The sequence below is a fragment of the Pongo abelii genome, chromosome 10, assembly GCF_028885655.2.
Source record: "Pongo abelii isolate AG06213 chromosome 10, NHGRI_mPonAbe1-v2.0_pri, whole genome shotgun sequence".
NCBI lineage: Eukaryota > Metazoa > Chordata > Mammalia > Primates > Hominidae > Pongo > Pongo abelii.
This window is the reverse complement of record NC_071995.2, coordinates 90,975,381-91,000,009: the sequence shown is the minus strand read 5'-3', so window position 1 is coordinate 91,000,009 and position 24,629 is coordinate 90,975,381. Positions and strand designations below refer to the sequence as shown.

Here is a 24,629-nt window from a genome sequence, read left to right as displayed (position 1 = left end):
AGCTGGGACTACAGGCATGTGCCACCATGTCCAGCTAATTTTTGTGTTTTTAGTAGAGACGGGGTTTCACCATATTGGCCAGGCTGGTCTCGAACTCCTGACCCTGTGATCTGACTGCTTTGGCCTCCCAAAGTGCTGGGATTACAGGCGTGAGCCTCCATGCCTGGCCAAAGATTCAGATTTTTATATAATTTGTCCAAGACTGTATGCGTCTCATTAACAAGCAGCAGAAAAAACAACCGGCACAGGCTAAAACACTAGCAGGGTATTTGTTGGCTTACAGAGCTGAAAAAACCAAGTAGATTAGGATTCAGCTGATCAACTAAAGTGGCTCATCAATGTCACCACAAACTCAGTTTATTTCCATAGATCTGCCCTGCCTTTCAAGGTAGCATCCTCTTTCTAAGGCTAGCTCACCTCACATTAGCAGTATGACAGCCAACAGTTCCTAATATAATAATCTTTATCTTTCACTATCAGTGATTGTGCCTTGCCTTGTAGTTCTGTCAGAAGAGAAATGATTTTCTATTCCAGAGACCCTCACAAAATACCACCTGAGCCTCATTGGTCCAAAGCGGTCATGTGTTCACCTTCAAATCAATCAAAGGCCAGAAAATTGGGCAGTGATGATTGGTTTAAAGCAAACAAGATCCATGGTTGTAGCTGAGAACGGGGTGAATTCCATTCAAACTGCATGGCTAAGCAAGGGGAAAATCAGTCTACTAATCCCATGAAGAAGAAGCAGATGAGCCAGGACTTAGATAAAGATCTCTCTGGCTCCTAAGCCCATGATTTTGCAAGTAAACAATACAGTTTCTGATCTCTAGAAGCTTTGAGTCTTAAGGGAGACAGGGAAACCTACCATAGTAATATGACAATTGCTCTGAGCAAGTTCTAAGGCAGTGTTGTGGAGTGCAGCGTACCTTCAAATGGCAAACCAGAGTCTTTAAGAGTCCAGTCAAATCCTAGTTCTGTCACTGGCTGTGTGATCTTGTGTGAGCTACTTAGCCTTTTCATGACTCAGTGTCTTATCTGCAAAATGGAGCCAATAATAGTATTCACTTTACAGGGATTAAATGAGGACAATATTTGTAAAGTGCATTAAAAATGCATAGTGTATATTATAATAGGTTATTGTTAAATAAAAGAAACAGGAAGTAACCTCTATTTAGGTACAACGATGATGAGGATGATGACGATAAGATGATAAAATCATCTATCCCCACTCTGTATCAGGCACTCTTCCAATCTCTGGGGATACAAATGCCAATAAATCACAGTTTCTGTCTGTCCTCAAAGAACTTGTAGTTTATTGGCAGAAGGAGGTAATTTGTAATGCGATGAACCCGTTATGACATTTGAGGTAATCCAGGGCCTTCTGGGTGACTGGGAGCCCAGGGAAGGAAACCATGAGCAGTGGAAATTCAGTGTCTACATGTCCAATTATCCTCTCGTTAGCTATTTTGAAATGGCAAATAGAGGAGACTATTTTGGGGGCCCAGGGAATTGAGGGATTAACATAATTGTCAGTTTTAGATGTATTTCCTTATTCTCCCCCGTCGAGTTTCAGTTCCTCTTTTAATCATAGAAGATGTTATGTACAAATGTGAAGCATCTCAACTACCATGTAAAGGTGACACGATGGCTTGTCTTCCTCCTTCTGGGGTGTGCAAAAAGCCACACTAGGTAATGAAATACTTTCCCTAGAAAAGAGAAAGACCTCATCTTTTCATGACTTGGAGACTGAGGTTAACCTTCGCTTTCTGACATACTTCTAGCAGAGTTAAGGAAGAAGACTCATTCAAGGAAACGTCTCCTGTATTCCTTCTTCTTGTCTCCAAAGCTGAGTCTTGTTTGCTAGCTATAAAAGAACAGCATGCTATTTATTCATCACTCCAAAATACTGTAAAATCTAGAATTTAAAGGACACAGATTAGTAATAAACCTTGTAGAAAGTATTGTGTTTATAATAGTTATTCATGTACTAGTGAGATTATACTTACTCATTTTTCTTTTCAGTGAAGCGATGTCCATGAAATTGTCCAAGGGAAGATGGCTAGTAGTAGTAGAATGAGCTTTAGAGTTAGCTATCAACAAATTTAGTGAAAAACCAAGTGAAGCTTCTAAATCTCCAGTAGTATCTGACCAATTGTTTGTTATATCTATAAATACTCTTTCACTTCTACAGAAAGATATATAATAAATATTCCTCAATGGTGTGATGTTTGGCTCCACTGCATCTCACAGATGGAATCTGGGTATAGTCTGTGGTTAGTCCAGGTAGCAGGATCTTAGAGGAAGTCTGCTTCAGTGTTGCGATTAGAATTCAACAGAATTCTGTATTTGGTACCTCAGCTCACTGATATATTTAGAGAACTGTGTGAATATTCTTTCCCCCACAATGTTCATGAAATATTGAAGTAATTAGGCAGAAAATAACTTTTTTTTAAAGAAAATATATATTTTTTGGCTAGTTGTGGTGGCTCATGCCTATAATCCCAGCACTGTGGGATGCTGAGGCAGGCGGATCACTTGAGGTCAGGAGTTTGAAACCAGCCTGGCCAATGTGGTGAAACCCCATCTCTACTAAAAATACAAAAATTAGCCGGGCATGGTGGCGGGTGCCTGTAATCCCAGCTACTCAGGAGGTCGAAGTGGGAGAACTGCTTGAACCTGGGAGGCGGAGGTTGCAGTGAGCCAAGATGGCGCCACTGCACTCCAGCCTTGGCGATAGAGTGAGACTCCGTCTTAATAATAAAAAAAATAAATTTTTTTGTCACTCTTTAATCTCAAAAAAAAAAGGATAATGGAGGCATACCATCTTAATGACGGTACTCTCTTCCTCTTATTGAAAGAATCCACTAATAATCTCGGTTAAGCAGGCTATTGTCACAAAAATGGAGTATGAAAACATTCACACAGATGATTTGCTTTGAATTTTCTTAATTTTAAATATTAGATTTGAAACATACTGAACAAAAAAACCCCAACTGCATTGTAATAGTAGAGTTTCTCTTCTGTTTTTTACATAGCTATCCATTTAAGAAAGACATTTATCCAAGAAATTCCTGTGCTGAGTATAGGGCTTAATCTCACACACAGACTTTCCCACATTTGATCCTGAATAGGCTGCTGAATGCTAAGGTGATAAGATGAACAAAGCAACACCAGCAGACTGTTTTTCTTTTTTTTTCCTCTCTCCTTTTTAAAGGAACAATAGGTTTTTTGTGTGGGTCTCCAAATGACAAAATAGCTTACTAAAAAATGCAGGTTTGAAGCTAGTTGAGGTTTCATTGCAGTTTAAAAGTCCTTTCCAAGCTTAGATTAATGCATTGATAATTGAAAACTATCTGGACACGTTATATGTTCTAGATATTAATCTGAGGCTTTCATGAGTATCTACACCTTCAGACCTCCACATTACCTAAGCTCCCTAAATCCTTTCTGGAAGAAGGCAGGGAATAAATACACCCATTGGTTAAATTAAATTAAATTTAATACAGTTGTTTCACATTTGTTGAGATGGCTTTCAATCTAGAGTATCTGTTCCTCTTACCTACTCAGCCTCATTAAAGATGCAACTGCCTAACACAGCTTCATAAGAGCTGTGTTATAATCTGAATTCAAAGATTTCTTAGGGCAGTGTGAAATAACTTCAAGGATAATTTTACAACACAATGAGCCAAAGACATTAATTTCATTTTGCTGCTGTTTTTTTTTTTCTATTTAAAAAGATGGAATTTGCTTTTTCTGGAGAGATGTTTACCATAAGATGGTTTGCTTACAGTTATTTTCATGTGAACATAAACATCTCCCAGCCACAGAATTTCACACAGAAATCAAACAAAGGAAGGCTCTGCTGTTAAGGCTAATGTTTGTCATCACATAAACTACCAGAGACATCAGCCAATACCAATGGCAATGGGTTTTCTGTGACTTAATACCATTTTATTGACCACTGAGGGCAGAGTTTAGGCACTTCCAGTACATGAGTGAACTGGGGATATACAATTGTCCTGAACACTTTAATTGAGTGTCTTTCCCCAGAGTTTGTTTGAAGTGAGTCTCCAAGGCTCAAAACTTCTGGGCCTAGCTCTCGTGTGCTTATGAGACTGGGTGTGCTTTATGAAAAGATATAGCCAGCCTCTGGCTTGTCTTTTTTCCTATCCTGCTTCTTTTTAAATCTTCTTTATTCTGCTGTAGTTTTTTTTTTTCCCCTTGCATTAAGGTTTATGAGAACCATTATCATGGAATATAATTTTAAATTTCAAAGAAGACTTGGATTTGAAAATAGCTTTATGATTTCCCCCACACTTTGGTCTGGGTGGTGATTGTATTCAATTGGGCTTTCATGGAAATACTATCATTAAAAACTCACGATCTCTAGAGACAGGATTTGGAAATTCAACTCAAGCCTTTCTGATTAAGGTTATGAGAACTCCCACTTATTTACAATAGCTTTGTTTTGCTTTTGATTTGTAAGAACTCCCAGCTAATGATCCTGATTTGGAGCTAAAGAAATTCTAAATTAAAATCTAGTTAGATGAGTCTCAAAAAACATTCACATAGCAAATAAATTTATGTCCTCACCCCTGCCGGTGCACAATCTCTCAAACCTTCCTCCATATTTTTCTAGTAGAGACAGGGTTTCGCCATGTTGGTCAGGGTGGTCTCAAATTCCTGGCCTCATGTGATCCGCCTTCCTCAACCTCCCAAAGTGCTGGGATTACAGGTGACAGCCACTGTGCCCTGGCTTGTTTCTCTGTATTTTTCTATCCTTCTTTGATTTGATTCACTGCTTCCTCTTTCTCTCCCTCTTTACCCTCAGGGGGCCTGGCTATTCAGCTGGGCTCTAGAATCTTCATCTGCTTCCTTTCATTCTTTCTTTCAGGATCCTGCAGGTCTTTAATTCTTTTCCTCTGTCCTGCCACTAATTTATCTTGACTTTTCTGTCACGTGATCCTCCTCTGGGCCACTCCATCATCCTTCTGTTCATTTCCTTTGACCTGAATCTTGGGGGACTTATTTTTTTCCCCTGCCTTCTTGTTCATTCTGTGAGTCAGAAGTCACCTCTTAACCTTGGATGGTTTTTTGTTTTTGTTTTGTTTTTCTGAAATTAGTTCAAATCTGGACAAATCTTTTTTTCTGGAACTCTCAGAGCAAGAATTTCCTGGCCTCTGCAAACATCAGAGCATAGCATCCTATTTTTCAAGAAGAGATTGTTTTGGTTTAAGGATAATAACTAAACATGCCCCTCCCCACTATAAGCTGTGAAAAATAGATCAATAGGTATAGGAGGCAGATAAGATATCAAAATAGCATCTAGTGATAAATATTGATGTTTATGGATAGATCCAGACTAGACACCCTGGCTTGGCCTATGGTCAGGGCCAAGTTTCCATCTTAACATCTCCCTGCTACACCTACTATGTGCTTTGCTGAAGTGGTGCAAGGGTGAATGGAGCACTAGCATAGGGAAACCAATCACTGGAAACAGTGGTCCCTGCTTTCAAAAATGTCGCTAGACTTTCCAGTTGGTTCTTTTTCATTAAAATAACAATAGTTTTTTCGTTTACTGTTAAAAAATAAAATAAAATAAAATAATAAAATAAAATCTTCCTTCTAGTCATGGGTAGAGTAGCTGAAAAACCAAATGTGGAGAACTTTCCCCAGGTGTCTCACAGCATGCAGAAAGAAAGAATATTGGTCTGCTGGGAACTCTTGTTTTTCAGCTTATGCAGTATTCTTCATATATTATTCCCTCTGGGGAACATCAGGGCTAATGCAAGTACACAGTTCAGGCTAATGCTCAGTCCCTTACTTTATCCGTTAAATCAAATCATGTGTAGGAATTAATTTAATCTATCTTTAAATCTAGTTCATCAATATATTTTAAATAAAATTCTGACTGAACATCTGGTAACTTTCTGAGCACCAAGGATGCAAAAAATAAATTGGACATGGACACTGACTATGGTCAACATGATATAGGTGCATGAAAATTATTCATACATAACTATATGCGGAAATATTATTACTTATATGTGGAAATATTATTATCTAAGGGTCTGATATGAAAAGTCCTCATGAGGCAGGGCCATCTTTGGTACGTGCTATGATAAATCTAGTTAGGCAGAATAGACAAGTTTTGTAGAGCCTGAAGCTTATAGAATTTGGAGAATTCTCTTTTTGAGAGAATACAAAATTCTGAATTCAAAATCAGTCTCAAAAGCAAATATCTCGAGTGAGGATAGAAACCACAAGAAAACTGCCAGAGGCTTGGAGATGCAGGCCCCTGGCTTCTGAGATTTCTTGAGGTATTTTCACCTTGTGTCCCAATTCTACCTAGAAGACTCTATAGCTCCCAGTGACCTGCAGAACTCACAGGAATGCGAAGCTGGGGCCTGAAACTTAAGCTTCAATGGCTTCAGGGTAAAATTATTTTGGGGCAAATTTCCAGAGCTTTGGGGTTGGTTGGACCATTCCTTCAAATAATAGAGGTGACTGCAAAAAGGGGGCAGGCCATGGAAGAGCTTTATACAGGGTGCTGGGACTGCTTCCTATACCACCAAAAATCTTCAGGGAAAACAACAAAAACCACATTAGGCCCATTGTAATTGTGTTTTTTATGGAAATGGGTGAAAAAATTAGTTTTGCACTTTGGTTGGTGTGGGATCAAAACAATTAAGAAGTGTATTAGTTAACTATATTGCAATATCTTAAGTGCATGATAGACATAAAGCCATGTGTCACTTAATGTCGGGCATACAGTCTGAGAAATGCATCACTAGGCAACTTCATAATTATGTGAACATCATAGAGTGTACTTCGCAAACATAGATGGTGTAGCCTACTACACACCCAGACTGTATGGTATAGTCTATTGCTTCTGGGCTACAAACCTGTACAGCATGTTACAGTACTGAAGACAGTAGGCAATTGTAACACAGTGGCAAGTATTTGTGTATCTATAAATAGAGAATGCATAATAGAAACACAGTATTACAATCTTATGGGCCCACCATCATATATGTGGTCTGTTGTTGACCAAAACATCATTATGTGGCACATGTGCAAAACAACATAGCTACATAACATATTTTCCCAACATTTAGCACCTTAGAACAACAAACTTTTGTAATCTTCTAGTTTTGTGAGTCAGGAATCTGCACACGGCTTAACTGGGTCCTCTGGTTCAGGGTCCCTTGCAAGGCTGCAGTCAATTAGTTAATTAGTTTTCTGGGATTGCCATAACAAACCACCACAGACTGGGTGGCTTAAATAACAAAAATGTATTTTCATACAATTCTGGAGGCCTAGATCAAGGTATCTGCAGGGTTGGCTTGTTCTGAGGCCTCTCTCCTTGGATTGTAGATGGCCGTTTCCTCTCTGTGTCTTCTTCACATGGTCTTTCCTCTATATGTGTCTGTGTTCAAATTTCCTCTTCATATAAGAACACCAGTCCTATTGGGTTAGGACTCATCCTAATGACCTCATTTTAACTTCGTTACCTCTTTAATGACTATGTCTCCAAATAAAACCATGTTCTGAAGTGCTGGGAGTTAAGACTCAAACATATAAATTTGGGCAGGATGCAGTTTAGCCGATAACAGCCAGGTTGTAGGTACCTTAAGTCTCCACTGGGGAGAATCAGATTCCAGGCTCACTCATGTAGTTGTTGGTAGGATTTAGTTCCTTGTGGACTATTGGACTGTAGAGACTTATTTCCTCACTAGTTGTTGGACAGAAGCCAGTCTCAGTTCCTCGCCACATGAGCCTCTCCACTAGGCACCTCTCAACATGGCAGCTGTCTTCCCACAGCAACAAGAAACTCTGACACTGCTGGTAATTCATTCTTTGCCATTGTGGTTGAAATACTCCATCCATCACCGTGAAGTGTTTTAAAAAAAGCTAACATTTAAAAATACATATTTAAACTGTCAATGAAACCTTCACTTTTATTTCCCTTGAGGCTTTCCTCTTCTCTTTGTGTTGGTCCAGGATCCCAGGAACCAAACAAAGGACAGGTAAGTCTTGCTTGGAAATCCCAGGTAGTAAGAGAGCTGGAACTCATCCACTGGTAATGGATTGTGGTTTTCACAATGTCTCAGTGGAAAACCTTCTGTGAAGTTGGTGGCTATGTATTTACTGCTGTGATGGTGGTCTTACTGGACCAGGGTCTTGGTAGTTTTTAAGGTGAAGGTAATCTGGGTCTCTCTAAAGGCCAAGCTATTTTCCCAATGCTGCCATATTTATGTTAGAAGATGCTTCTAGTCTTAGCCACTTTGAGCCAGACTCCCAAGCCTTGATGCTGAGGCTTTATTACTAGTTCATATCCTTTGCCAAAGAGGCCAAAGAGGTAACCTCTTTTTTTTCTTTTTTAAATGGGTATCATCCCAACCCACTGCAGATCTTAAAAATGAATGGGATTGCAATCTCTTTCCTTCTAAGGCAGTGATTTGGTCCAATGCAAAACTTTTCCTCTCTCCATTGTGGACCAGCTCTACACAGTGGGGATACTGGAAAGAGATAAAAGACACATTTATACCTTCCCCAGAGAAATAGGTGCCAATTTCCCTTATCTTACATGATTGCCTAGCAATAGGAATAGGAAATTACTATAGACCCAATATTCCATATTATGGGAATAGACAACTTGACTGCAGTGGGTTGTCAGTAAAAGAACAAAATGTTTGAGAGAGTTAAACAGCTGAGTAGCATCCTCAGGCAGAGGGGTACGGACCACATATGGTCCTGATCACTTCCGTAAATTTAGGTCAGGTTATTGCCACAGGTCCCAGCTGGACTATAGCTGGGCTTGTCTCCTTCAAGTTTTTCTGCTGTTAGAAAAAGGGAATTGGTGGAATTGCCATTCCATAAGTGTTGCAGTCTCTCCATAAGAAGATGACTGCCAAGAGCTCTATTTGAAGTGATCTTTTGGCAATTGGAAAACTAACTCGTATGCTGTTATCTCCCTTACTATTACTTTCTGCTTTTTAGAAATATGTCAACTGTTTGAGGTGCCTTGGTTCCATTAAATATTTCCTGTTATTCTGGTTTATTTTTTTATTTGACATATTTTTTAAGTTTGGGCTCTAATGACAAGAAAGAACAAATCTATTTTTATATGATCACCAACATCCAACCTTGTTCTAAATTTCTATCCCAGGCTTTCATCAAGGCAAAAACTAAACAACCATTCAAATAAACAAAAACCTTACACATTTTAAGAAAATTTATTGTGCTTGTTCTGCCTTCCAGGCACTGTGCCAGGTGCCAAAAATAGAAAAATAAATTAAATCTAGTCCCTGCTGTAGAGAAGCTCCCAGTTTAATGGTGGGAAAAAACACACAATCATGGTAAAGTGCATAACGACTCAATTAATATTTGAGTTCCTCCTCTGTTCAAGTTTCTGTGGCTTCAAAAATGAACACAACAGACATGAAGCCTGCCTACATGTAGATTAGAGTTTGTCAGAGAGAGCAACCATTGCACTATTTATTACAAGCATGATCAGTGTCTCCATGGGGAAAAAAATGAAGCATTATGAAAACGTTTAACAGGGGCACCACTTCTAATTTGAAAGGCAGAACAAATATTCATTTGGAAATAGTAGTGGCAATTGGGGATGGGGTGGAGAAAGAGGGTAGGCAGAAGAGTTCCAAAATAGCATGTGCAAAAGATCCTTGAGGCTGGAAAGAGAAAGATGTGTCCTGAAACCACAGGTAAGCTATCATGGCAGGAGTAAAAATGAGGCAGGACAGCGGGCATGGCTGCATGGGTTAAAATCTTAAGAGTAGCTGAGTTCTCTCAAGTATAAAGATATGTCAATGTCAATAACATTTTTTTTTCTTTTTTTTTTTTAGATGGAGTCTCACTCTGTTGCCCAGGCTGGAGTGCAGTGACGTGATCTCAGCTCACTGCAACCTCTCCCTCTCAGGTTCAAGTAATTCTCCTGCTGCAGTCACCTGAGTAGCTGTGACCGCAGGTGCACACCACCATGCCCAGCTACCTTTTTTTTGTATTTTTAATAGAGATGAGGTTTCACCATGTTGGCCAGGCTGGTCTCGAACTCCTGAGCTTAAGAGATCCACCTGTCTTGGCCTCCTAAAGTGCTGGGATACAGGCATGAACCACTGTGCCCGGCCAGGAACTTCTTTAAACGATGAAACAATTGTACAGTTTGCCTGTGTTGCTGGAGGTATTTATTTCTTCAATAAACACTTATTGAATGTTATTTATGTGTGGATTCTCCGGTACACACTGAGAATAAAAAGATGAGTAAGGCAGAATCTATGTACATCAAGTGGTTTGTACTGCAATGGAGGAAGATAGAAGATGTAATAAAAACAGAGATGAGAAAACAATTCTATGTTCATATTGTTTAAAGAAGAAGTGTACTTCTTAGTTAGCTATTATAAGATTTATGGCCCAAATCAAGTCTAAAAAATAATAAGGAAGCACTAACTAGCTGTGGAACTCCAATCTGGTGATGCATCAGAATGTTCTGGGCAACTTTGTAAATTGCAAATTCCTGAGTTCCTCCTTAGAGCCAGTGGATTTTAATTTGTGGAGGTGAGACCCAAGAATCTATAATTCTTTTTTTTCTTTTTTGACAGGTTTCACTCTTGTTGCCCAGGCTGGAGTGCAGTGGAGGATCATGGGCTCATGGCTCATTGCAGCCTAACCTTCTCAAGTGGCTGGGGCTGCAGGTGCATGCCACAACACCTAGCTAATTTTTTGTATTTTTAGTAGGGATGGGGTTTCACCATGTTGCCCAGGCTGGTCTCGAACTCCTGGGCTCAAGCGATCTGCCTGCCTTGGTCTCCCAAAATACTGGGATTACAGGTGTTAGCCACCATGCCTGGCAGATTTAGAATTCTAAAAAGCACTCCCAGTGATTCTGCATATATTCTGCAAATGGCATTTGGGAACCATTGAGGAAGAACATGGTATCTGTGAAGCCACAGTAACATCTCTCTAAACGTGTTCTTCAGGCTGTTAATAGATGACATGGGAAAAAAAGGATTCAGTGGTATAATCAGTTGAATTACATCTCCCTCCTCAAATTCAGATGTAAGTTCTAAACCTCAGTACCTCAGAATGTGACCTTATTTGGAGATAGGGTCTTTACAGAGGTAATCAAGTTAAAATGAAGTCGTTAGATGGACTCTAATCCACTATGACTGGTGTCTTTGTAAACAGGTGGAATTTGGAGATAGACACCTATATGGGGAGGATGCCCTGTGAACATGAAATCAGCCATCTACAAGCCAAGGAGGGAGGCTTAGGACAGGGCTGCCAACACTTTGACTTTGAACTTCTAGCCTCCGGAACTGTGAGACAATACATTTCTGTTGTCTAAACTACCCAGTTGTTACTTTTTCAAGGCAGCATTCAAAAATGAATACAAGTGACTAAGTTAAAGAGAGTTATGAATAAAATGATTTCTCTGCTGCAGGGGCTCCAGAAGCTTGGATGTGCTCTGTTGCCCTCTGAGAGCTGATAGCATGTGAATCTCATCCCAAATCTGAGTGCAGAGTGCTTTTTGTTTGGCATAGAGCATTTCATGAGACTATTGTTCTGTGGTTCTGACTCAGAGAAACATCGAGTTTATTTCCCCTAAGGAAGCAGCTATGCCATGGGTCTCACAGCTGCAGAAAGTTCAGCTTCATGGGACTGAGCTACTTTCAGGAAATAAGGATGCAGGTGAAAATTTTTGATTACATTTAGTTCAAATCCATTACACCTCCTGGGGGCAGAGCGGAACAGCTCCAAGGAAATAACCTACTGGAAATGATCAGGAGTCATTTTTCTTGATCCATGAATCCTTTGATTCCTGTTATTTCACATCTGTGACTCAGAAGCAGCCATGTGAAGAGAAAAAAACCAAGAAGTACTAGGTTGTCTCCCTTAGTGTAGTAGTTCAGGAAATGTAGGAGAAAAATATGCAAGCGGGATTTTATCAAATTGAACACACCACTACAGATTTGCCTTCGGATCACTCAATTTATTCCTACTGTTTGCTCAGACCTTGACAAACTGATCCATCTGTCTTGAAATGGAACATTGGGAGAGAAATGGATGCTAGTCATTGTCAGTGGTTAAAAAAGTAAGACTAAAGATTTAACTTGTGTATTTCAGTTATCAAACATGCACACGTAGAGTGAAGGAAATGTGAACTGGATGAACACAAGCTTCCTAAACCTTTGCAAAATCGCAATACTTCAACTTCTTATTTATCTGATGTGTTTATATTATTTAAGGCTAAACTTATAAAAATTTTAGACTTGCTATTTGATCTACGGTTGTGACAAGTATTTGTGTCTACATCTGGTGAAAACTTGGGATCATGCAGACAAAACATTCATCAATCCTTGTTTCATATTTTTAGGTCACTATCAATAAACTCTACCCACCTCTCATGCTCATTTCAGTTCTCATCTCTCTCCCGCAGTCCTTACAACCATCCCTGCAGACCCGGTGATCTCTCACCCTGATAACTCATTCAACGTGTACTGCCAGTTTCCACAGCCCCCATAACCAGTGCCCCAAACCAGTGGCCACTTCCAACCAAAATGCAGTTTCATTGGCTCGACTTCCAGAGTTCCTGATTTATTAGGGCTGGGTAAGTTGAAATAGTCTGTGTTTTTAACAGGTGAGTCTAATGTTCAATTCCACCTGAGAATCAAAACGACTCATTTGGTATTTACCCTATAATGTCATATATTGCAAGTGAGTCTGTCTCATCCTAGGCCATCCTTTCATTAATGGAATTGATGTTTTTAATCGAAAAACCATGTTTTCGAATGCTGGAAAGTTATTTTAATGCTATTTTTCAATTTTTGTAAGTATACTTCTGATTCTTTGTTAAAGTTGTCATCTGTCTCTTCTAAGGGAAGTTCTATTTTACTAGTAGAATGTTCATCTTGGGGCATGGGTTGTTGTTATTCCTCAATCTGGCTGCTGGGTTCCCTTTGGGTGTTTATGATTTTAACTGCCTGCCCCTGGCTCTAGTTACCTGGATTAGATCTGAGGACACTTGAGTCACTGGAATGGAGGGAGATAGAACAGTTTCAGGTCCGGTTAGCAAATCATCTGTACAAGTACAAGGAGAAGACACTTCTCTACAAAGCTGCAACATGTTTGACCAGCCTCAAGGGCAGAGAGGATCTGAGCCTATCTGTTCCCCTCCCTTCATGCCCCTCTGAAGCCAAAGAGACTAGCAGGTACCCCCAAGATCATCTCATCAATCTGGCACATTGCCCTTTAGAGATTTCACCAATCTGTCTCTCAGGGCCACACTCTCTGGGTCCTGGGAGATAGCATGGTGCTCTGATTCCTGCCCCAGGTTCATGACTACTGCTGCACAGGAATCAACTCATTGTCAGCTCTCTCCAACTAAACCTCCACAGATGGGAGGCCTTGCATGTGACCTCTAGGCTCCCCCTATCATCCTGTCCTAAAAGGTACTCTGCTTAAGATAGATAGCTGGAAGTTGATTAGAATTAGAATGGAAGACTCACGGGGAGCTGCAGCATAGGCACTCAGGACGCAATTAGCACAAAATACCCTCATTGCCTAACCCAGGCAACTAGAACCAGGGGCAGGCAGTTAAAATCATAAACACCCAAAGGGGAGTCAGCAGCCAGATTGAGGAATGACAACCCATGCACTAAGATGAATACTCTACTAGTAAAATAGAACTGCCAGGAGAGCAACTTTCACAAAGAATCTCATTGTTATTGAACTTTCCATGCGTGTATGTCTGGTTTCTCCAGCTGAGGGGCTTTGGATATATCGTCTATCTTAGTCTACTGTAAGAAAACACCTATAATTTATAAACAACAGAAATTTATTGCTTATGGTCCTGGAGGCTGGGAAGTCCAAAATCAATGTATTGACAGATTCAATGTCTGATGAGAGCTCACTCTCTTCTTCAAAGATGGTACTTTGTTGCTACATCCTCACACAGTAGAAGGGACAAATGAGCTCCCCCAGTCCTCTCTTATAAGGGTACTAATTATTATTATTATAACAGCATTCATGAAGGTAGAGTTTTCATGACCTAATCAACCCCCAAAGACCCTACCTTTATGGAGCCTCACGATTACTTTTGTGATTAGGTTCCAACATATAAATTTTGTGGGGATAAAAACATTCAGTTTATAGCATCACATAGCCTCACCATGCCTCACTTTCTTTAATTTGAAAACAGATAATAACCTCCACATAAAACTGGCATTTAAATCACAGCTATCACTTATTGTACATTCTTTCTGTGATAGGCACCTTGTTATGTACTTTACATGCATTAGTGCCAAATGAGATAATTTGAATAATTCACCTAGCATGTTACCTGGTACAGGTGGATGCACTGTACATGCCCATTGTTCTCTTTTGTTGTTGCTCTTAGCTGCTGACCTATATGGGAATAGGTGTTGTCTTGCACTTTTTACTGCTCCCTTCTCCCCACTGCTCTTCATACCCTACCTTGCATTGGAGCACTCGACATATTTCTTGGTTGACTAGCTGAATAGATCATGCCCTTCTAAATGACAATTTCCTATTTTTTCTATACTTGGTAAACTCAATTAATTTTACATGTTTCTAAAAGGCCTAGCTAAAAGTTTATTTGTTTTGCAAAACTATAGGTAATATCTCTTGTCTGATAGAATATCATCTATACATTTCATAGGTTATTTACCCCCAATTCTACCTCATATTCAAGTCACTTATGCCCATGAACTATTTTCTTTAGTGGAATACATCTCTATTCTGCTCCAAGTTGAGAAGTGCCTAGAATTCCTCTTTTAAAACTCTTCCCCTAAAACTTAGGATAATTACCATAGAAAACAAGAACTGGAGGAATCCTCCCTTCATTTCTTTCAGAGAAAACCCCATCAAATTAGATGGGAAGAGAGCATGTGAAGCAAGACAGATTTGCAAGTTAGAAGGTGTATGTGCAGAAAGAAAATGATAGAACATTCTGGTTAAAGTGTTGTGTTAATCTATCTTGGGCATCTTGCTCTCTCTTGTACTTTTTTAGGTGAGTTTTTCCACTAATGCTCATATGCGCATCTACTCAAATTAGCATTTGCATCTCAATTGACTCAGATTTAAAAAAATCAATATTTATAGTACAGGCAACTCATATCTTTAAAAAGCTTTCTTTTATGGTGAATTGTATTTTGGAGTACAGCTTTTTATGAGTTGGAATTGAGCTCTAATTTATTGCCAGCAGTTACCTATACAGTAGGTGCTAGGGTTTTGTTTAGTATAATCCACATTCCTTCACTGTCTGGTGTGGGCTCTGCCCTGTGGTAGGAACTTCTAAGAGAACCAGACTTGAGTCTCTTGCCTTAAGTGATTAGAAGTCTACGGAGGGCAGGAGGCAAGAGCATGAATTTGGACAGTGCAGATACCAGGGTTTGAGTCCTGAAATACCACCCACACACCCTCTGGTCCAATAATGAGCCTGATACATAACAAATTTTATATATATATTAACTATTATTATTGGTAAGGGAATAAATTCCTTGCAAAAAATTGCTAAAGTGCATGCTCCTGGAAGACAAGGTCCCAGTTTTGTTTCTTTTAGAAAATTCCACAATGTCCAGCACAGTATTGTTACAGGTGTTGCAGCTGACCCCTTTCAGAGTGTGAAGTTATCACTGGAAGGTGGTTGTCCCATCAGGAAATACATTTCTCAACCACTTTGCACTTAGGTATGGTTGTGTGATTTGTTAATTCCAAGAGCAAGTGAGTAGAAGATGGCTAAAAACAGGTACACCTCAAATTTCTTTTATCTTGGATAAATGCAGAAGACTTTGAAGCTCTAGAAGATGATGGAAACACAGGATGAAAGAATTCTGGCTGCCTGAATCCTGTAGTTGCTTACATTGCACTGCTTCCATGAATAAAAATTGCACCTTTAAGGTTTTAGGCCATTGTGATTTGGGGGTTTATTTATGACATCAGCTTGCAGTGCCTTAACTAATACTGCTGTTCAACAAATTTGTTGAAGAAATAAATGAGCTATATAACTAAATCACCCCAAGTACAACGCTATTTAGTATCTAAATTTATTTCATCAATCTGTCTGTGGTCTCATTACAGTCAATCAGAATTTAAAGTGAGGCAGTGAGATGGAGTAGCTCTGAGGCAATATAGTGGCTTTTTCTTTTTATATTTTAAAAAATACATCAAACCTTTGTTGTAAAAAAGAAGTAACCAAAAGAACCTCAGAGTGAAGTGGGGGTGGGGAGGCTATTGTATATGTTGGAGTGTTTCATCTTAGTCATGAACTAACAAATTAAATAGAAAGCGTTCGTATGTTTTCTGTTCAATGTACTATGTTTTTTGTCTTTTAAAAACACGTGGGATTGCAAAATACAGTCAATAATTCCCTTACTGAACTAAAAGAGAATTAGAAAAGGCTCCTAATAGCTTTCGTGTTTAGAAATGTAATGTCTTCCAGTGAGTTATTTCATGGATGAAGTGTCTGGAATTGCTTCTGAATACTGGATTATAGATATTTTTCTTTCTTTTTTCTTCTTTTTTTCCCTTTCTCTTTTTTAACTAAGAGAACTTAAACATGATATTAAAAAAACATTTTATCTTGTGGTAGAAATGTCAGCCACATTTCAATTCACTCTTAGGCTTCCCCTAAAAGGAATGACTTTTATGCATAACAATAGCCTTGTTTTTATAAGTGGTTGGTAATATCTGCAAATGTGTAAGGCGTTCATTTTCCAGGAGCTCTTTTCTCCCTGGTAACACACCAGGAAATATCAGAGTGTTGTTATTTGAATTCTTTCTTGTGCTCTGACTCCCAGATGAATTGAAATTCAACTTCACAGTCAAATGAGTAGCCATTTAAAGCTCAGGTGTGTATTTCTTAAGACCCTCTCAAAGGATATATAACTGCTTATGTCTTTCCAAAAGACAGCAAACTGAATTTTAATTGGATCTTGCCTCTCCCAAGAGATCATTATACTTCTACTCTAAGGCCATATATTATAAAGCTTCAGTATGAATTGGAACATGTAGCCCATGTTTCGGTTTAGTGTTTAAAGCTGAAGTTATAACAGCTGACACTATTGTCCTTTCAGCAACACCCCCAATCAAAATTTTATTTAGTTTGAGTCTCTTTAAAAAAATGAACATACACACAAGCATGCACACGTACACACACACGTATATAACTTGCATGTCAAAATTATGTAAACTTTCAGATTATTAAAAAACAGTTCCTTTTTTAAGGAAATAAGTCTCAAATGGGACTAGTTCCAAATTTTTCTTGTCTCAACCCCACCTTGACCTTGTCAGATGGATTTAAAAAAATGAAGCAGTGGAAAAATTTATATATATATATACCAAAGACCTGCTGACTCAGAACTGGATCTGGAATATCCTTTTGAGACACAGAATGAATCTTTTCATCAGATGGTATGGAAAACCACTGATGCATGCATGAGCACTCCTGGAGCTGGTCTCCCTCTGATCTTAGAAACTGACAAGACAACATCTAAAAGGAAACCAACAGACTTGCAGACCTAATTCACTAACTCTAAATAACACAGCCATGTGCTTCTCTGTTCTTCATAGTTCAAGCATCCATGGAAATTTCCAGATGTAAATTAAGACTATGAGGACCAATGTTAAAAATACTGTGAAAACATCCCAGAGCATACTGACGTGTGGAATGCATACTTTAAAACTCCTAAGGGGCAATCTTATGCCTCATAAGGAGGCATAAGACCTCCTTACGGTCTTGCCTTATACCATAACAAAGTGGACCTTTGTGTATTATATGTAGTTAAGACTAGTTTTTTATATATATATTTTCTTCCTGAAAAATACATAGGTTTATTCCAGATTTGAATGTTTTAGAAATTTTTTTTTCCTTAAATTTGCAGACAGAGACGTGAATCGGGAACCAGGCCCCAGAACACAAAATATGTCTCTTAGTTTTTCTGAGACATGATTTCTTCAGTTGTAACATTAGGAGACTGAAGTAAGTAGTCTCTAGAACAGTTAGTGTTATAGCATTTTATGGTTTTAAAGTTCAAGTGGCTTTAAAAATATTATTTATATAAGACTCATTTACTAGTCAGCATATATCCCTAGATTTCAGCATTTTTCTGCCATGATGTAAAAGAATATTTGAATTACGTACTCAGTACACTCAGTACTGGAATCTTAGACAGGCTTCAGTTTGCCTATTTATTTCTACTTAATTATCTTCCACTACATTTGCTGCTCTTTTATTAAAGTTTTTTTAAATTGTATCAACATCTTAGTTACAAGGCTCAAAACCTTGAAGTTTTCTTCAATTGTTTATGTTCATTCACCCCTAACATTAAATCAATCACACAGTTCTCTTGGGTGCACCTCTGTGAAGGGTAAGACTACTTTTACAAAACAGAATTGTAGAATTGGAAGTGATTTCCTTTCACTGCCTCACCAATATTGTAGAATTGCTTTGAGGATCTGAAGAAATATATCCACCATTTCCCAAGAAAAAAAATACATATATAATTTTTCATATAATTTCCAAGGATTCAAAGACTTCCTAAAGTTCTTCCATGGATATCAGATTAAGAATCCCTCATATTGGCCAAATGTTTTCAAAGTCAGAATTTCACTCAATAACAACCCTGGCAGGTGGCTCTCTGATTCTGCATCTAGTGACTGAAAATGCTCATTTTGGGCACTTTCTCTTCCCTTATTTGTAATGAAACTGTTATTGTTGAAGAACTTATTTAGGGTTAAAATATTTTCCCCAGTTGACCACAGGTCTTCATTATTTGAAGGTATCTCCTATACTCCACACAAATCTTCTATTTTTCATGTTAAATATTTACCATCTCTTTGTGTCTTTTCTTGCATGGCTTCCAGACTCTTTCCTATCCTGGTCATTTTCCTCTAGACAGTCCTTAAGTGTCTTGACTTAATTTTGGTTCATTGAGATGAATAACATTTTTTATACTTGATATGAATAACCAATGCAAAATTCCCGGAAAATTTCTTTCATTTCAGGCACAGAGGAAAGGACTTGAGCTGCCTAACATTGGCTAACATGTTGGTTTTGATCTTTGCTAGCCATTTTGACTTAGTGCTGGTTACTTAACCTCCTCCATTTTTTTCATCTGTAAAATGGGAATAGTTACACCTTCATTGTAAATTTGTTATTTTAGCAGATACTAAGTACTCAATAAATGGTAGATATTATTTCTACTATTAATTCAGATTATTTGGGATATTTTGAAAGAAACATCATATTGAAGACAGACAAATATAATCTCCAAACTCTTTTTAACCGACATTAAACTTGGCCTTTCCAACCGCAAAGTCATGATATTAAATTTTTTTATTGAAGTACAAAATGTGATAATTACTTAATATTGCTAAATTGTTTTGTATTGGGTTTGGCTCATATGACAGACTTTTGAGATATTGCTAAACTCTGATCCTGTCATTCAGTGTGTGTTACCTGTCCCTCTTACTCTTGTGATCTTCAGGCAGGTGTACAGGCAAGGACCAAACTCCCCAAGACACATTAGCCACTTTTTCCAGAGTTGACATTAATTCACTAAATGACTTTCTATTGTGACCAGAGTTGTCATGTACCTTGCTGACAAAATGATACTAAGCATGTGGGATTTCTCTGACCGAATTATTTAAATAAAAAAGTTGGGGCGGTGGGGGGAAAGAAAGAAAGAAAATGACATTGGTGTGAAATGATTTGTTTTGTGTGAGCTCATGCTGACTCAGTTGTTGAACTAAATCCTTTTCAAGTCCCCTAGTGATAAGAAAACTATAGGAAGAAGGCAGGGACTGTACCTTATTTGCACAGAGTCAAACAGATTTTGAGGTCCCTAAATGTATAATAGATCACTTCTTTGACTTGCAGATCAGAGTGAAAACAATTTCAAGAGCAAGTAAAAGGAGAAAGTCTGGCTCTTCAAAGCATGGTCTCATTCCCTCACACATAAAGTGGCTCTCATGTTCTTCCAGAGAACTTGTACAGAGCATGGCATGGCGGTGGGGCTTGTCAGAAGGAAAAGTGTGGGTGGCTGGGTGTGAGGCTCCTCTCCTTGCCCAGACCCTCTAATCCTCTCCGAGGTCAGGGACAGGAAGGAAAAATAATAAAGTAGACATTTATTCCTTCCAAAAGACTTGCTAAAAGGAAACTCTCTGAGAACCCCCTTGGCTATTTTTATGAATGAAATTTTTAAAAAAAGGTTTTTAGATGAATTTTCCAAATACCTTTTAGTCTGAGAGAAAGAGGGGGAAAAAAAAGACTCAATGCCAATACCCTTTGTATGAGCTCTAGTTTGCTCTTGCCTCCAGCTGTTGAATGAGTTAGGGTCATATTTGGAAGAACAGCTCATTCTGTTTGGAAGGTCATGCAAGGGAGTCCGGAAGAGGAGGGCCGTGGAGATGCCAGACAGAAGGGCGAGCCAGCAGACACACGTGGACAGGGCTGCAGCCAGCTCCTCTTACTCTCGGTGTGTCACTGCCTGCAATGGAATCCAAGCGTCTGCCATCAGGAGTGCAGGAGTACTGTGACCTCTCTTGGAACCTGGCGGCGAAGTCTCCTAGAAAGCATGTTTATTCAGGGTCCCTGATCCACAACAGGAGCCTTCGCTTTGAATTTAGATTAATTGAGAGCTCTGTTAGTATAATTGAGTGCGCTTTCCCATCCCTGCCCTCTATAAGTAAAGGGACAGTTAAAACATTTTCTTTTTATTAGAGTCTGTTCTAAAGTTGTAAGGTATGATGAGATGTAGGATGTGAAAGGTTTTACGTTCTCCAGAGGAAGATGTAATATCCAATCAATATATTTCTCTTATCTTAACCTGATATCTTATTTAAAGCAAATAACAAGTGTCCAAAAACATCTGGCTCTATTTTCCTGGATAAAATGCAGGAATAAATTAAATTCCCACAATACATAAACTCTCTATACAAATTAGCACATGGAAAAAGGCAACGATCCTTTCAAATAAGTGTTTAGTACATAAAATGAAGCTAACCCCCATGAGAACACTTATAAATGGTATCCTAAGACATAGCAAGGAATTAATTTAGCTCTCTAAAAACTTACTACCTAGGAATGTATTAAATTAAGGAAGAATTTGACTCATTTGGAAAGGTGGCCCTTTTATGTCATCTATACTATGTATATTTTTTAAAGATGTTGCCCAGGCTGATCTCGAACTCCTGGGCTCAAGCAGTCCTCCTGTCTCAGCCTCCTAAATAGCTGGGAGTACAGGTGCATGTGCCACCATGCACGGCCTTATAGTCTTATGTTTTTTAAATGATGCCTATCAAATAGTGTGGCCAAAAGCGTACTATTTTTTATTCTTTTATCAATAAAATTTATTTTATTTTATTTTTAATTGACATATGATAGTTGTACATATTTATGGGGTACAACGTGATGCTTTGAAACTGGCATACCATATGTAATAATCAAAACAGAGTATTTAGCATATCCATTACCTCATACATTTATCATATCCTTGTGGTGAGAACATTCAAAAGCCTCTCTTCTAGCTATTTTGAAATAGACAATGGAATGTTGTCAACCACAGGCACCCTACTGTGCAATAGAGCACCAGGGTTTATTCCTATTTAAGTGCAACTTCGTACTCGTTGCCCAATCTCTCCCTATCTCCCCCTGCTCCCCTTCTCAGTCTATCTTCCATTCTCAGATTCCTAATCTGAAAAAAATGCACCTAGCTTCTATCTTGCATACTTGTGAGTCTTAGCGATACCATCCGTATATGCACACAGTTCTTAGTGCAGGAGATGCCCTCAGCAAATGGCAACTAGCCATTACTCTATTTGAAAGACAGTGAGACACAATGGCCTGGGGTACTTGCTTTGTGGATGTTCTGCCGTTTCTAAGCAATTCTGCTGCAGAAGCACTACTGGGGGACACCCCCTCTTCAGGTGAAACTGCGTTGTAATGAATGCCTTTTAATACTTCGGTCATCAATTTCCCTTCAGTTGGTCCCACATTGAACCTGTCATAGGCTCACATCTGTTCATCTTAAGAAATACTGTTTGTTGAATTTTAGAGATCATGGAAATGATCATTTCAAAGTAGTTTTCCTCCTGTTTCATCTGGGATTTATAAAGAACTTCAGCCATTCCTAAATATGAGACAAAAAGGTCTGACAGCAAGTGACTTCAGAGAGATATCTGGCTCAGAAAAGACTACCAGAGCCCAGGAGATGGTTGGAAAGATGGGCCCATATGAGAATTCTGTGTTTATTTTCTCCTTAGGTGAATGCCTTTGCTGATAATGTTTCCAGGCACCACTGGGCAGTGAGTCATTTTTGGCCCTACCCACTTCACTTAAGAGATACGAACTGAATTTAAAACCCAGATATCTGAGGAAGGCCATCTCATGTTCCTTCAGGGCACCCACAGCCCCAGCAGCAACAAAAGGTGGTGATAATGGAGGGAAGTAGAGAAGGAGACCCAGAAAATCACTTGCATTAACTAGAGTTTTCATTAACAGAGCTGAAAAAAGAAGACATTTCAAATTTTAAATTCTGCTCTCAACTCCTGTACCTGGCTCTTTAAGGTTATAAAAATCAGAGGATTCCACTGGGGGGGATAAATGTTTTGAAGAAGTAATCTATTGATCACTTCCTCTCACTTGACATGTTTAACTAGATGGAATCAATACTTCTTAGCCTAGCAATGGGTTTGTAAAAAAAAAACAAAAACAAAACGGTAACACAATTGGATGTTGTAAGGCATCTTAGGATAAAAGGATCCTGTAGACAAATTCCTTCTTTATCCCTTACCCCACCTGTGAGCACCTTTGATTAAAAGTCAGATCTGTATAGATATATTAAGTCACCGAATTCATAGAGGTCAGGGCACAAAGAATTCTTTTTTTTCATTTTTCAGTGCATTTACTTGTCATCCAACACCTGCCCTAATGACACACACGGAAACAAAGAATCTTGAGTTTTAAACTGAGCACAAGAAATTGAAAATATAACTATGTAAAACATCAAAAGTCCCACCCACTTTTTAAAAGAACTTGCTTAATTCAAGCATATTTAAGAAATAGTGCCCCTGTCTAACACATTTCTATTACATTAGCACAGTGCCTACTTGCAGGTTTTATTTCTTGCAGTTCAATGAGTACAGTATTTCAACTGGAGAACTCAAAACAGACACAAAGGCTTTTTTTTTTTTTGTTAACCCTTCAGAGAAAACACGCAGGGACAATCACCACTTCTTCATTTTCACTGTCACCTGGATTCACAACCGTGCAGCCAGAGACAGTTTCAGATGGGCAGATGGCCCTAGCGGTTAACAGAGATGAGAGCGGGAAAAGAAATAAATGAATACTCTGTTTTCTGTGTAAGCAAATAAAAAGGCAGAGGAAACAAAAGGAATGAGCCAGCCATGGGGTTGAATCATCGAGTCCCTCTAAACATACCTTGACTTTCCCATGCAGGGATCTACTTCCCCGATAGCCAGTTCAGCGTGGATACTCATGCCGATGAGCCTCAGAATGTTTGCCTGTCAGAGATAAACACTGCATTTCTGCCTGCTGCACACAGAGTTGCTGGAACCTGACAATGCCGCGTGCGAGTAATAAGCCCATCTAGGGCAATGTTTGGCCAAGTGAACAGGGCATGCAAAGACCTTGCTTCCTCTCTGTGCTGTGGGGAACTGAGACTGTGCCGGGCCTACAAACTCGGTGAGGAAAAATCCATTTGAATGCTTACTGCTGAATGGTGCTGGGCATTGTCAGCTTTTGTTTACTTCATCTTACATGCGAAGATCGCAGCTGTTCCTTTCAGTAAAAAGAAGTAGGAGAATGTAGCAACCAACCTCACATTTTCCCCTCCTCCAAATGTTTGTGGAGCCCAACAGCTGTCTTTGCAAATCCTGTCACTCAGGACTGGAATGGTTCTACATAATCAAGAATGGAGTGGTGAGGCTGAGATTGCTGGCTGGCTGGAGGTGGCAGGTGGGAATGAACTGTTCTCTTAATGGGCTCACTTGGTCTGTTCCTGCAGGGATTGACTCAAAAAAGAAAAAAGTTTAAAGGAGGCGATGCAGGAAAGTTGAACACATACGTCTTGTATTTCATACGTATAGATGTGAATGGCTGTGAAGCATGAATTCACTGGTTGTTAGAATTGTAAGGGATTTGAAAGGTCTTCTTGTCTAGGAGTTTTCAAATTATTTTTAGCAGCAGAGGTTTTTTTTTTTTCCTCAAATGAAATCTTAGACTAGGGATATCGTGTGATAAATGAAAATACCTACAGAGAATAAGCGGGAGCATCAATGGAAAACTGGGCTGGGTATAAGAAAAGCAACTTCAATAACAAATGAGCTCAGTTCTGGGAACAGGGTAGGAGTCATGAGGACTGAGGCAAATTGGATGTGCTTGGAGAGGATGAGTACTCCTCCTTCTCAGCGCAGCCACGCACGGCATAAGGATGTTTTGGTCAAGAAAGACTGCGTGTATGATAGTGGTCCCATATTATAATACTGTATTTTTATTGTACTTTCTCAATGTTTAGATACAGAAATGCTGACCATTGCAATGCACAGGAATGCCCTAGGATGGCAGCCAA

General features: G+C 39.0%; 1 long non-coding RNA gene across 2 annotated transcripts in view; it reads right to left on the bottom strand.

Moving 5' to 3' along the window:
* Positions 1 to 24,008, bottom strand: part of LOC100936134 (uncharacterized) — a 46,011-nt gene extending 22,003 nt beyond the window's left edge. For both annotated transcript variants that reach the window (XR_150774.5, XR_008512042.1), the window contains exons 1-2: positions 23,480 to 24,008; positions 924 to 8,519 (exon numbers count right to left, since the gene is read on the bottom strand). This is a non-coding gene — a long non-coding RNA (uncharacterized LOC100936134). The remainder of the gene's footprint in view (positions 1 to 923; positions 8,520 to 23,479) is intronic.
* Positions 24,009 to 24,629: the final 621 nt, after the last annotated feature.